Source organism: Euprymna scolopes, chromosome 35, assembly GCF_053919585.1.
Source record: "Euprymna scolopes isolate OS-2025 chromosome 35, ASM5391958v1, whole genome shotgun sequence".
Taxonomy (NCBI): domain Eukaryota; kingdom Metazoa; phylum Mollusca; class Cephalopoda; order Sepiida; family Sepiolidae; genus Euprymna; species Euprymna scolopes.
Window position 1 is genome coordinate 43,986,456 of NC_136516.1, and position 12,414 is coordinate 43,998,869.

Here is a 12,414-nt window from a genome sequence, read left to right on the forward strand (position 1 = left end):
ACCCCTTCACTGTTGATGTCCCTAAATGCCAGAAAGCTTTTTTCCCCTCGACCAGCTAGATTTGGAATTCCCTTCCTGCTGCCTGCTTCCCTGGCTGTACTGATATGCAGAAGTTTAAATGTAACATAAACAAATATCTTGTTAATCTTTCCTAGATATGGCCCCAAATAGTAGCCCCTTGCGTCCAAGTGGCGATATGCTTTGTAAGGGGTGAACATGAGTAAAAAAAAAAAAAAGAAATGTTGGGTACGCCTCCAAACTGCCTTGAAAGTCTGTCCCGTCTCGAACACTTGTTGCAATTTCTATCTAACAGTTCGACGCCTGCTTCTAGCGTTTTGTCTGGGAAGCTAACACTTGACCCCTTGCAACATAGTGCCGATGAGCACGTAGGAAAATACCAGCCGCAGAAAAGGATGACTTGCTTGTGAAGAGATTAGCAGATGCAGCAGCAGCCAAAAACACGCATATGCAAATTAGGAAGCAGTAGTCGAAGCCGACAAACGAACAGATGCAAATAAGGAAGTGTGCGCGAGAAAAAAAAGGAAAAAAGAGGGGAGGATAAAATGCACCACGTGCTCGGAAAAGGAAGAAAGTCAACGTTGAGGAAAAGGGACGTATAAAGTCGAGGATGAGAATGGGCCGGCTGTGGCCGACAAGCGGTCGGAGGAAGAAGAAAACTGTACACCGAGCGAAATGGGCAATGGCGAGTGACTTTTAAGCTGTGTCGAGACGGGAAAGTAACGTTAATAAAAACTTTTGTTTCAAAAGAAAAAAATCGGATTTTATTTATTTTTTTCCAGTTTTATTTTTTATGAATTACTAAAATAAAGTGTAACGGCCACGTTACACCCTATTGACTCATTAGCTCGGTGCACTGGGTCTATTTCCGTTTGCCGCTAGGTTATCCTGACATGTACTTTATGTTACACTTTCAAAATATAAAAATAGTTAATATAATCGCTACTTGCTGGCATAGGGTCCCAAAATATAACAATGACACTATCACTAATAAAAATAATAATTAGATTAATAGAACTAAACGTTTATGGTTAAATATAGTAGTAGTAGTAGTAGTAGTAGTAGTAGTAGTAGTCAGTTATCTCTTCTGGTCTTTCGTCTCCGTCACTTATTTCTTACTCGATAAGGTGTATTAGCTAATGTTCCACTATCAAACCTACCCACTCGATTATTTCACTATAGTAATAGTATTTTACTCTGATAGTGTCTTCACGCGGGCTGCTAGACTTTGCAATTTCCTTCCAGTAGCCTGCTTCTCTGACTGTACAGAACTTTAAATATCATGTGAACAGACATCTCGCTTTTGAACTCCATGCATAGTGTACCAGTCGATATTGTCACAAATACTAGTTCCACATCCCCAAAACTCAGAACTCTGAGTCGAGCAACTTCCATCCAACAATTTGACCCCTGCTTCTAGCATGTCTTATGAAGGGAGCTGACCTCTACATCTTTGTATCGGTTACTCTAGGTGCACTGGGTCTGTTCGCTTCAAGGCTGTCCTGACATATACTTAATGTAACACTATCGAAATTCAACCTAGTTTACATAATCTCTATCTACCGGTATAGGGTCCTAATATAATAACATGATGTGTCAACACACACAACTGTGGCTGCATGTCAGCCATATTTGACACATATGTAAATGACCAAGTCACTGCGCGGTGACGTCATAACAAAAGAAGAGAAGAGAAAAAAAGAAAAATGTATACTGATTGAAAATCTTTTACTTTAATAGGGTCTTCATTCGGGCTTCCCAGTTGCATACTTCCCTGACTGTACTGTCATGCAGAATTTAAAATGTAATATGAACAAACAACTCGCTTTTCAACTCCATGCATAGTGTACCTGTCAATATAGTCGCAAATACTAGTCTCTTACGTCCAAATTTGTAAACCTTGAATAGCAGTAAAAAAAAAAAAAAACAACCCTTGACTCCCCGCTTTAATCATACCAGCTGCAGGTTTGTCTATTTCCACTTGTCGCCAGGTTATCTTGATATGTACTTTAGATAACTCTTTCGAAATTCATACTAGTCGACATAATCTCTACTTGCTGGCGTAGAGTCCCAATATATAACAGTACGACTGCTATTAATAAAATGAATATAATAATTAGAAGAATAGATCAAAACATTCATATATAAACATAGTAATAGTAGTTGCAGTGGTAGTACCTATTTACTATGCCTCCCCACGGGACAGAGTTAGACACCAGGGTCGTTTTTTAACGTGAAGAAAAGGTACAAAAATAAAAATTGTCTCAGTCGTGAAGGATTTCTCCTCCACCGAAAGAGAACAAGAAATGGAAGTGCAGCATCTGAAGAACAGATACTACACTTTGATCTTGACCAGTGGTAGTAGTAGTAGTAGTAGTTATTGTAGCAGCAATAGTAGTAGTCGTAGTAGCAGTAGTAATAGAATTCAGTTATCTCCTCTGGCCTTTCATTTACGCTACTTCTTTCTTACTGTATGTGTATTAGTTAATATCCCTCCAGCCAACCAACCCACTCGAATATTTCACTGTAATAATAGTATTAGCAATAGTAGTAGAAATAAAGAAATTATTCTGTCGAATGACACCAGATTTCACATATTTGTCTTTTTTTTTCGGTGTCATTTCTTTCTATCATACGAGAATCATCCTTAGTTTTACAAGGTCATTCCTTTATTTTAAAACTCTTTTCCCTTTTTTTTTTCCTTTTTGTTTTTTTCTTTTTGATACTGCTCTGTTCCATCACCGGCGGATATGAAACAAAAAAGTGGCTGACGACGAATACTAAATCGCGGACGCTTTAAGGCTAACCGAAATGAGCCCACGCGAACCACGTAGATGTCATTTATTTATTAAACCAGGGGTCATTCTCTGCTTCCCTGTATTAGATGTCAAATCTAGTAGATGTATTGAGCCCGGGTGGCCACGCTAACGCGGATAAATTGCCCGCCAACATGTCTATGTGTCATAGTAATAAAACGCAATGGATTTGGGCTTACACTTTACTTCTCTATAATAAATTCCCGATCCGAGCAATTTCACGTCAGATTCAATTAGATGCAAACCGGGACATCATTATATCTATCGAATATTGTTGGCGTCCGTTGGTACATTGATTATCTCCCTTGACTTTAGAAGCATATGACGCAAGGAGACGCAGTTGATTATTTCTACTATAATATATAAAAGGAACTTTGTGCGTGTGTGTATGTGTGTGAGTTCGTTCCTCCTGGATACCTAAACGGCTGGGCCGATATTGATGAAATTTCACAGGAAGGTACTTCATGTGCCTGACAGTGTTCTTAGATAAGTTTTATATCGGAATATCTTCGATATGCATCGATAATCGATAGCCGAAATAATCCGATGAAAGAAGGAACAGGCGATTTTGTACCAAAGTTAACATCTTATACAGCCTAACATCACAAGTGCATTTGAGAAGTTTTATTACTACACAAGCAGAAAGGCCCGACAGATAAAATCAACAGTAGGTTCTTTGATATAGCAAGTGCGCGTTCGAAATGAATGTTTCTGTTTAGAGAACAACTAAAGCATGGTACTTGACTTTTGCATTAAAGCTTTAATTCAAGCCATTATATATGAAAATAAATTTATACAATCAACAGCCGCTTCTTTATAATAGAGCAAAGTTTTATCCTTTTGTTATAAAAATGTTAATTATTCGACTGAGCTCTAATCTATCTCCACTTGCAAAACATTCACGACAAACGCTTCCCTAGCAACAATCACTGCCAACAATTTCTCTGGCTCTCTATCTTTGGAACACACTATCACGGGAATGCTTCCCAACTGATTCTAACATTGTCGTTTTCAATATAACATAAACAAGTTCTTATTGAACTATTCTCTTAAATAATCAATCTTTATAGATGAATCGATTTGATTGAAAATGGTCGGTTTCACCGATTTCGATGACAACAAAAATATGGGAGTGTGACACATTCGTTGGTCATCATTCAACCCCTGGCAACGCTGGGTCTCCCTGCTAGTATGTGTAACATCAACGAGAATTCAAATCTAATTTTCGAAGGGGTTTTGACCCCAACGTCAGGTCGCGATCTTTATAAGGCCCGGAAAAATATGCATCAAAGTCTATTTTGTCTCAATGGAAAAAAAAGTCGCATTGTGAATCCGTGTTTCGCTTACGTGAAACGACCAACCAGAGCGATCGTACACCAAATTTGGCATGAAACGTTTTTGATAGTTATTTTCATCATGGGAGTTTTGTCGGAAATTTTTCCTCTTTCAGATAAATTCGACGCGAAAATACTATTCTGCAGAACAAAAATAAAAGAATGAATAAAGGGGGGGGATAAAGAATAAAATAGAAAGGTCTTGTTTTAAAAACGAAGAAGAGATTTTATCTGTATATATAAAAGGAAAAACGTGTGTTAGTGTGTGTGTGTGTGTGTGTGCATTTCTTCTATATGTCCGGCAAAGGCTTTGGGGAAGGCCGCTTGGATGGGGGCACTGTTTCTTAGAACTTTTTATATGCTACGTAGATTATAATATCTCCGATTTACGAAACGAGGTCGTATGTATCTTTAATTTGGACGACTTTTACACGCTATTTTCGCGATATTTTTTGGTCTACGCGTATTTCTTTGGCTTTTCCGTATAAAAAAGCGAAACTGTGAAAGCGAATTTGTGTTCTCAGCCTTTCGTTCCGAGACGTCCAGAAAGCAATAAGGTTTTATTAGTGCGAGGGAAGCCTCTTATATCGGAGAGTTGCTATTCATTTGGACACTACCTTCACCTCCCTTTTTATGGGAAGTGGGGAGTTGGTTTTCGCCCAACATCTTGAAGGGAAACGCGGAAACTGGCTTGCAGCCAAAGTTTATTTCATTCCTGTATGGCGTGATGTTTGACCTCATTAAATTCACGCACCTGTCATTTAACTTTTTAAATTATAACGGCTTTCACTTCCTCTCATGTCGTAACCGAGCGGGTAAGATATCAGTTTTTTCCACTTTCGTGTCAAGGCTTCGAGTTCGAACCTATCTTCCTACCAAAACTTTTTTTTCGTTTACACTTCCAAAACACCCGAGAAACACCCGGGCATCCACGCTAGTTTACAATAAATTGCTAATTTTCCTCTTTGCAGGCATTAAATACAAAAACAAAGAACTCCAGGTAACAAAATACAATACAATAAAAAACAACAAAAACCACTGGTTCTCATATTGAAAATGTCGTATCAACCAACGAATACAGTATTAAAAAATTCAAATAGCAGTACTACCTAACCACTCTCTCAAATACAATAAATTTTAGGAAAGGTACTCACAAAGTTCTTGGCATTTTTTTCTCAATTTAAAGTCTTTGAAATTACTCTCCTTCAAAATACGCGCATACCGTTGCCGTGTAAATAAAGTTTGCAGAAGTTCGCCTCGTTGCGACCGGGTATTCTTTTACCGGAATATACTTCTTTGAAGGAAAGACTCGGGAAATTCTCGTCCACGACAGGCAATGAAACGCGTCCAATTTCCTCGCCGCCGGAATCCAAAAGCGGGCGATTTTTACGCTGGAACCAGTGAAATCATAACCAGGAGCTATCATTGACCTTTTATTCAAATTAAATGGTGTTTCGTATCAGCCAAAATATACGAAATGAAGTTCAATAAAGGGTACAAAATACAGAAAATGAAATATAAGAACCAGAATAAAATATAATAAATGTATACTAAGGGATGTACAATTGTTGGTGCAAAAAAATTCCAACGGTTTCAATATCATACTATGGCGAGTAAGTTGCGGACGTTACGGAGCTAAAAGCGTTGATAAGTAGCGAATCTCTAATAAAAGAAACATAGAAACAAGACATCATCCGTGATTCTTTCCCATATACAACCTACCAGAGAAGGCCATAACCACGCTTCTCATGTTCAGGTTTAAAGTCGTCTTGGACAAACAGCCAGATTGTGGATTTACATGTCATCTGCTTTTTATTAATCGCTCTAGACAAGGCATGAAGCCATTTGATATAAGGAGCTAACAACAGTGGAAGATGATTATCGAAAAGATAGAAAATACGTATTTGCTTTCGTATTGAAAAGACCAAGGCTATAAGGAGGAGGAGCATAGTCAACAGGATAAGTGTTCCACAATTTATCAATCCTTGGAAAGACGCTACTGGAATAGGAAGCTGTATTACAACGATGTATTAAAACGACCAATTGATGGGAGTCTCTAGACCAGCCAATCAAAGGAGCTGGAACAAAAGAAACAGGGAATAGATTAGACAATTCTAAAGAACACATGCCAGAATAGTATTTGTAGAAAAGACTGAGACTAGCAACATTACATCTGTGAGGCAGAGGTTGCAGTGACAAAAAAAGCGTAGGCCCAATCAAATTACAGATACATTTCCGCAATTTATCAAGAACCTTCAAATGGGATAGAAATTCACCAGCCCCAAAATGACAACCCTAATTATAATAATCCTAACTCAGTGGGTAGCCGAAACGGATTAGATTGTTTTTCTAGTAGAGATTAGATATGTATGTTGAAATCCGCCTCGGTCACGTTAGCTGCAGATGGTCCACAGAGTTTTATAATTCTTAAGATACTTCGAGGTGCTTTGTTATCAATGATTACCAATACGTTACCGGGTACAGTATTTAACTCTAGTTTGATTATGTCATCAACATTTTATAGATTTGGTCTCCTGGGGTCATAATCAAAATAGTACACTTTTATGCACTGATAGTTATAAAATTATACTTCATTAAAATATCAAAGTATCAAAAATTTAAAAATAATTTTTTAATGCATATTTAATAGCGATCTTTTAATGTTTTAATGGCAAACGCTACAAATTACATATTTCTAATGTTAACAATTATGATTTGTGCAATATTGATTGTGAAAAAAAACAACAAAACAAACAAAACAACAACAACAAAAAAAACTATAAATTCCTAGTATAAAAAGTTTAATTTTGTTCGTTTTTTTTTTTATCATTTCTTTAGTACTAGTGATTTGTTCGAATGAATATCTGGTAGTTATCTGCGTTAATTTGTCAACAAGTATTTTGAATCTCATCTTTTTTTTTTACACGGTGGTCACCACTTATCAAGGTCCGGAAGCCACTCAGGGATAAGGGTTATTGCAAGTACAGTACACTAGTGTGGAGATTTAATGAAGTGTTTACTTAAGAGGGCGGTTCATTAGGAATTTGTTAACGTTGGACTTGAAGACATCCAAGTTCTAGTCAGGTGGGAAGCAGGCAGACGGACACTTTCTATATCTAGCCACACCGAATAGCTTTGACACGACGAAACATTCGAGGTGGTTTGTTATCAATGATTACCAATTCATTGTTTAACTCTGTTTGATTTTGGCAGCTTCTTCCCAAACGGTCTCCAGCCACATGTATATCTCGGTCATGTGAAGATAACATACGTCATTTAACATTCACTAATGATCACCCATCCGTTTTCGGCCACGCTCCTTGTTGCTTAACTTCAGTGATCTAACAAGAATCGATTTATCAACACTAGTGTTCCGATCTTTAGTAGTGGATCCCGCTACTTGGTCACAATTAACTTGAATGCCTACTAGACACTATCCTCGAGTGTCTAAGGTCTCTCTGTACAGGGGTTTGTCAGAACAACCTGGCATGAGGATACTTTTCCCCAAGAAGTAAACCCTGACCAAATATTCAAAATCACATTTTGTATTCGCTGCACAAATAAGATCTTCTCACTATGGCTAACCTTAATTAGCTTTTCCAAGTGATGTTACCTTAAGTAATAGTATGAAGCTGGATACTCCACCAGACTAGATAAACTCTTGTCCTGGAATCCAGTAAGACCAAGAGATCAAAATGAAAGATATACTACAACGTATAAAAATGGTTAATTGGGGAGAGGAAAATTATGTTCTCGATTTCTTTACTAACTCAGTGCTTGAGAGATAAAGAACTTTAATGGAACATTCGAATGTCTATGTATCTCATATAGAGTTCAAGTGTTAGCCCGAGGTTGTGGGCCCCTTGATTTCTGAGAACTTCGACTGAAATAAAATAAAACAAAAAATGAAAATTAACAAGTTTAAAACGATTCGTTAACTTTCACTAAATGTTATATAAACTTCTCTTGGTATAAGAGCTGTGTCATAGGATATTCAAAGTTACCGTACACTACTACTACTACAACTACTACTACTACTACTATCGTTTTAATACAAGAGTGGTTACGCTGGCTAGTTATGTTTATAGCTAGTGCATATTAGCCACGCCTTAAAATGCTGTAGCAGAGAGCTCAGATTATATCAAGAGGTTAACTCGGATTGTTACTTTCGTATCGTGAGACCCGAAGTACCTAGCGTGGTTAAGGGAATATTACATCTGATTAGAGAGTTATTAAAGATTTCCACATAAATCCCTCCAGGAAATGTTTATAGAATTTTATACTTTTCATCCCATAAAATGGCACATATTTCTGGGTTTATTAAAATAGTAATTTATTCTATGAACATTATAAAAATGGAATTTTTTTTTAGATTAACAATCAGCACACTTTTGGCATATTGTCATAGCAGCAACATTTTACAGATTTGGTCTTGGTTTATAATCAAAATAGTACACTTTTCTGCACTGATAATATTATAAAATTATACTTTATCAAAATATCAAAATGACAAATATTGAAAAGAAAAAGTTTTTTTATTCATATTTGATAGCGATCTTTTATTATTTTTCCCAATTAATGGCAAACGCTACGAATCACAGATTTCTAATCTCCTTAATCCTCAACAATTTTGATTCGTACAATATTGATTTAGAAAAAAAAACAAAAAAAACTATTAAATCTTAGTATAAAAAGTTGATTCCTTTCTTTTTCTTTTGTAGTCGTTTTTTTAGTGTTTTTTTTTTGTACTAATAATTTGTTCACATGAATGGATGTTAGTTATCTTCGTTACTGCGTCAACAAGTATTTCGAATCTCACCTTAAGACACATATCTAGCCGCAACGGATTGCTGTAATACGACGAAACAGTCGTATGGGAACAACAATATTTGCACCCTCATTCATGGGTTGAGTTCTTTGGTAAGAGAATAAACGTTTTTGACTTAGTCTAAGTGTAATCCCAGGATAGTTCTAGGTTTTACTTTTTACCGTTCATCCGGATAATTTTTTACGGTGGAATATAAGGGAGATAATCCAAGTCGTTTTATCGTTTCTTGACTGAACAAAATTGCTTCTCTTGGTATGTCTGCTATTATATAAAATGAGCTTTTATATAGCAGCAGAGATATCGACGTTGCACATGTTAAATAAATTTTGTTTACGTCGTCCGACGTCACATCTGAGGTCAAGAGCTGTGACTCGATTCCCCGCTATTTGCTTCTTTTACTAGTCGTTCTCGTTGATCAACTTAATGTAACATTTTTACAAATTAGTAATAATAATAAAACGTCTTTGTATATATGTGTATTCGTGCCCTAGTCTACTGTTCCTCCTCGGAAGACATTCAAAACAGTTAATCGGCTCGCTGCCACAATCATTGCCATTTAATGTTGAAACAACACAGAAAATGACAGTTGCCGGTTATAAGCAACAGTTAGGTCGGCGTAGAGCACAGTGTCAGTGATCATTTGCGTCTTTGAGAGAGATTTTCGAATCTAAGTGGACAGCTATTGTTCGTATGAGCAACCCTCAGCCAGAAAGGAATTGTTCTGTCATAGAATAATTTCTGAACTCACTTATCAAGGCGAGGTGTCACTCGAAGATAAGAATTCATGAAGTTTATGAGACATCTGATGTGCAAATTGTCACCATTTTCATAAGACAACAAGGATGCAAATACATTAGATTGCTTCACAATTATTAATCTCTTTATCTATATATTTAAATGATTTAAAAGAATCGGAACCGGCAATTGTTTCTAAAAAAAAAAAAAAAAAAAAGACAATTGTGCTTATATTGCTATGTAGTTAAAAGATGGTAGAAATTTAGACAGAAGAGGACACAGTAGCCCAGCATCTATCCTATTCCCTCTGTAATTTTCGCGTTGTTGGTACATATTAACCATATCTGATAATTTTAATTGCTGCTTGTAACTACTGTTCTCACTTATACGTAGCTGATACATGAAGTGATGCTTTAAAAGAATCGGAACCGGTAATTGTCTCTAAAAAAAAAACAATAAAAGAACAAAAAGACAATCGTACCGGGTGTCCAGCTAATACTTGATATAATGAAGTCATAAAAAAAAAACTCTGCAAGAGCTGATGTTTTTACTTGGAGCTCCATTTTACCCTGGACATTTATATCTATATTTAGGTTTTCTTACGGATTATCATTGGATTTTCAACATACTCTTTACGCATTTTCCCGTTCTGGAATTTACCGTCCTTTTTTTCCCGTTTCTTGCTTTTTCTATCCCTTTGAATCACTATAAATTGTCTAAAAACTGTTAAATTACTTTTTTATGCAAATATGATCAATTTCATATTGCTTGTTTTCATGTGATGTATTCACCTGCAAAAATTATTGTATATTTTGCAAACATTTTCCCTCTAATGAGAAGAGTTGCTCTCTTCGAAACTCCATGGAATAAGATTTTTCTTATTTTATTTGTATTCTTATATCGCCATGTAGTTAAAGGATGGTAGAAATTTACACAGAAGAGGACACAGTAGCCCAGCATCTATCCTACTCCCTCTGTAATTTTCGCGTTGTTGGTGCATGTTAACCATATCTGATAATTTTAATTGCTGCTTGTAACTACTGTTCTCATTTCTTATTACGTAGCTGATACATAAAGTGATGGTGATTTAATGAAGTAGGTCCGCGGAACGCAAGGTGGTGATTTCAATGGACCCTTCCTCAGGAAAATTTCCGTGTATCTCAAAATTTTGGGATAAACCTGCAGGACCTCAAACTAACTTAAGGGGTACCTTGTTTAAAACCTGATCTGAGCATGACGGAATCACTGCTATTCTTAAAAGAAATGTCATCAGAGCTAAATTAAAAAATGTTTGCAAAACAAAAGCATTTAAAAAGGAAAATAATTTTTTTTTAATTTCTCTTTTTCCTCTTCTCTATCATTTTAACAACAAATCAATTTCCATGAAATGTTTTTAATCAGAGAAGAGAAGGAATACATTTTTTATCACCAGAATAAAAGCTTCTGTTCTGCAACAGTTTCACTGTAAAGACCATGTCATAGTCCGGTAGATGTGCGGCTGTAAACGTGTTGAAAGAAGCTATTCAACCATGTTTCATAAAACAAGGCCGATAGCCATTAGTCGCGTGCTCTCGTGTAATGAATGAATGCGTGAATGAAGGATTGGCATTAAATCCTTAAAGATAAACTAAAATGACCGAAAAATGGACTGAAATGACTTAAATAAATAAAAAGTAAATGACTTAGAATGACTTTAATGAACTTAAGGATGAATTGAATGACCTTAAGAATGAGTTGAATGCTTAAAAAATAACTGGAATCCGTCAAAAACAACTTGAATGATCTGGAGAATTAATTGAATGCCTTTGAGACTGACTGGTTGTAAAGTGGGTGATCATTTTACATTAAATTAATATAGAAAAGTGATCCCCCACTTTATATCACAAACTTACAAAAACAAGTACAGCATGTGGTAAGAACAGAAACTACACTTTGATCTTGGCCAAAAGACCAAGAAAAGGGTATTTATTTGCTCCCCCACCGAGCAAATTAGGCACAAGGCCGATTTTTAAAGTGAAGAGTGAAGGGGAAATGGGGGCCAACTCTCCGGGGAGTAGGGGAGCTGGATAGTGACAATTGGTATGAAGGGTTGCCCCTACATTGACCAAAGTCTTATATGTGGAGTTGCCCCCACATATGGTCTTTGCTTGCAGTATCTGCCGAAAAAGATACTACACTTTGATCTTGTTTATATATTTTATTGAGAAAGAAAATATTGAACATAAAAAACGTACAAAAAATTCAATTCAACAAAATTAGGCACAATCTTGACTAAAAGGCCAAGAAAAGCTTAAAAAGCTAAGAACAGCATCTATTAACAACAGACCTTTGATCTTAACCAAAAAAGGCCAAGCACAAAAATGTTATGGACAGACCAACCGACCGACGGAGTGACTTATAGAGTCGCTTGCACGCGATTAAAAATTGTTGTTTATGTTATTATGGATGCCTTATATGTTTGGCATCTCAGGTACTTTGGCCATGTACAGAGTATTACCATCACAACACGGTTAGATATCACAGACGTTAGGGAGAACTGAGTGCGTAAGAAGTGATTTGGTTGCATGCAACATAAGTAATATTAACTCTCTAGATTGGATTTCATGAAGAGCAGGCATGAGATGTTGCTTACCCTGGAGCCAAAGACACTCACAACACCTTTAATACCCAAACCTTATAATGA

At 36.4% G+C, this 12,414-nt stretch overlaps 1 pseudogene; it reads right to left on the bottom strand.

Moving 5' to 3' along the window:
- Positions 1-11,556: 11,556 nt before the first annotated feature.
- LOC145260094 (U2 spliceosomal RNA) lies at positions 11,557-11,694 on the bottom strand (annotated as a pseudogene).
- Between the last annotated feature and the right edge of the window lie 720 nt (positions 11,695-12,414).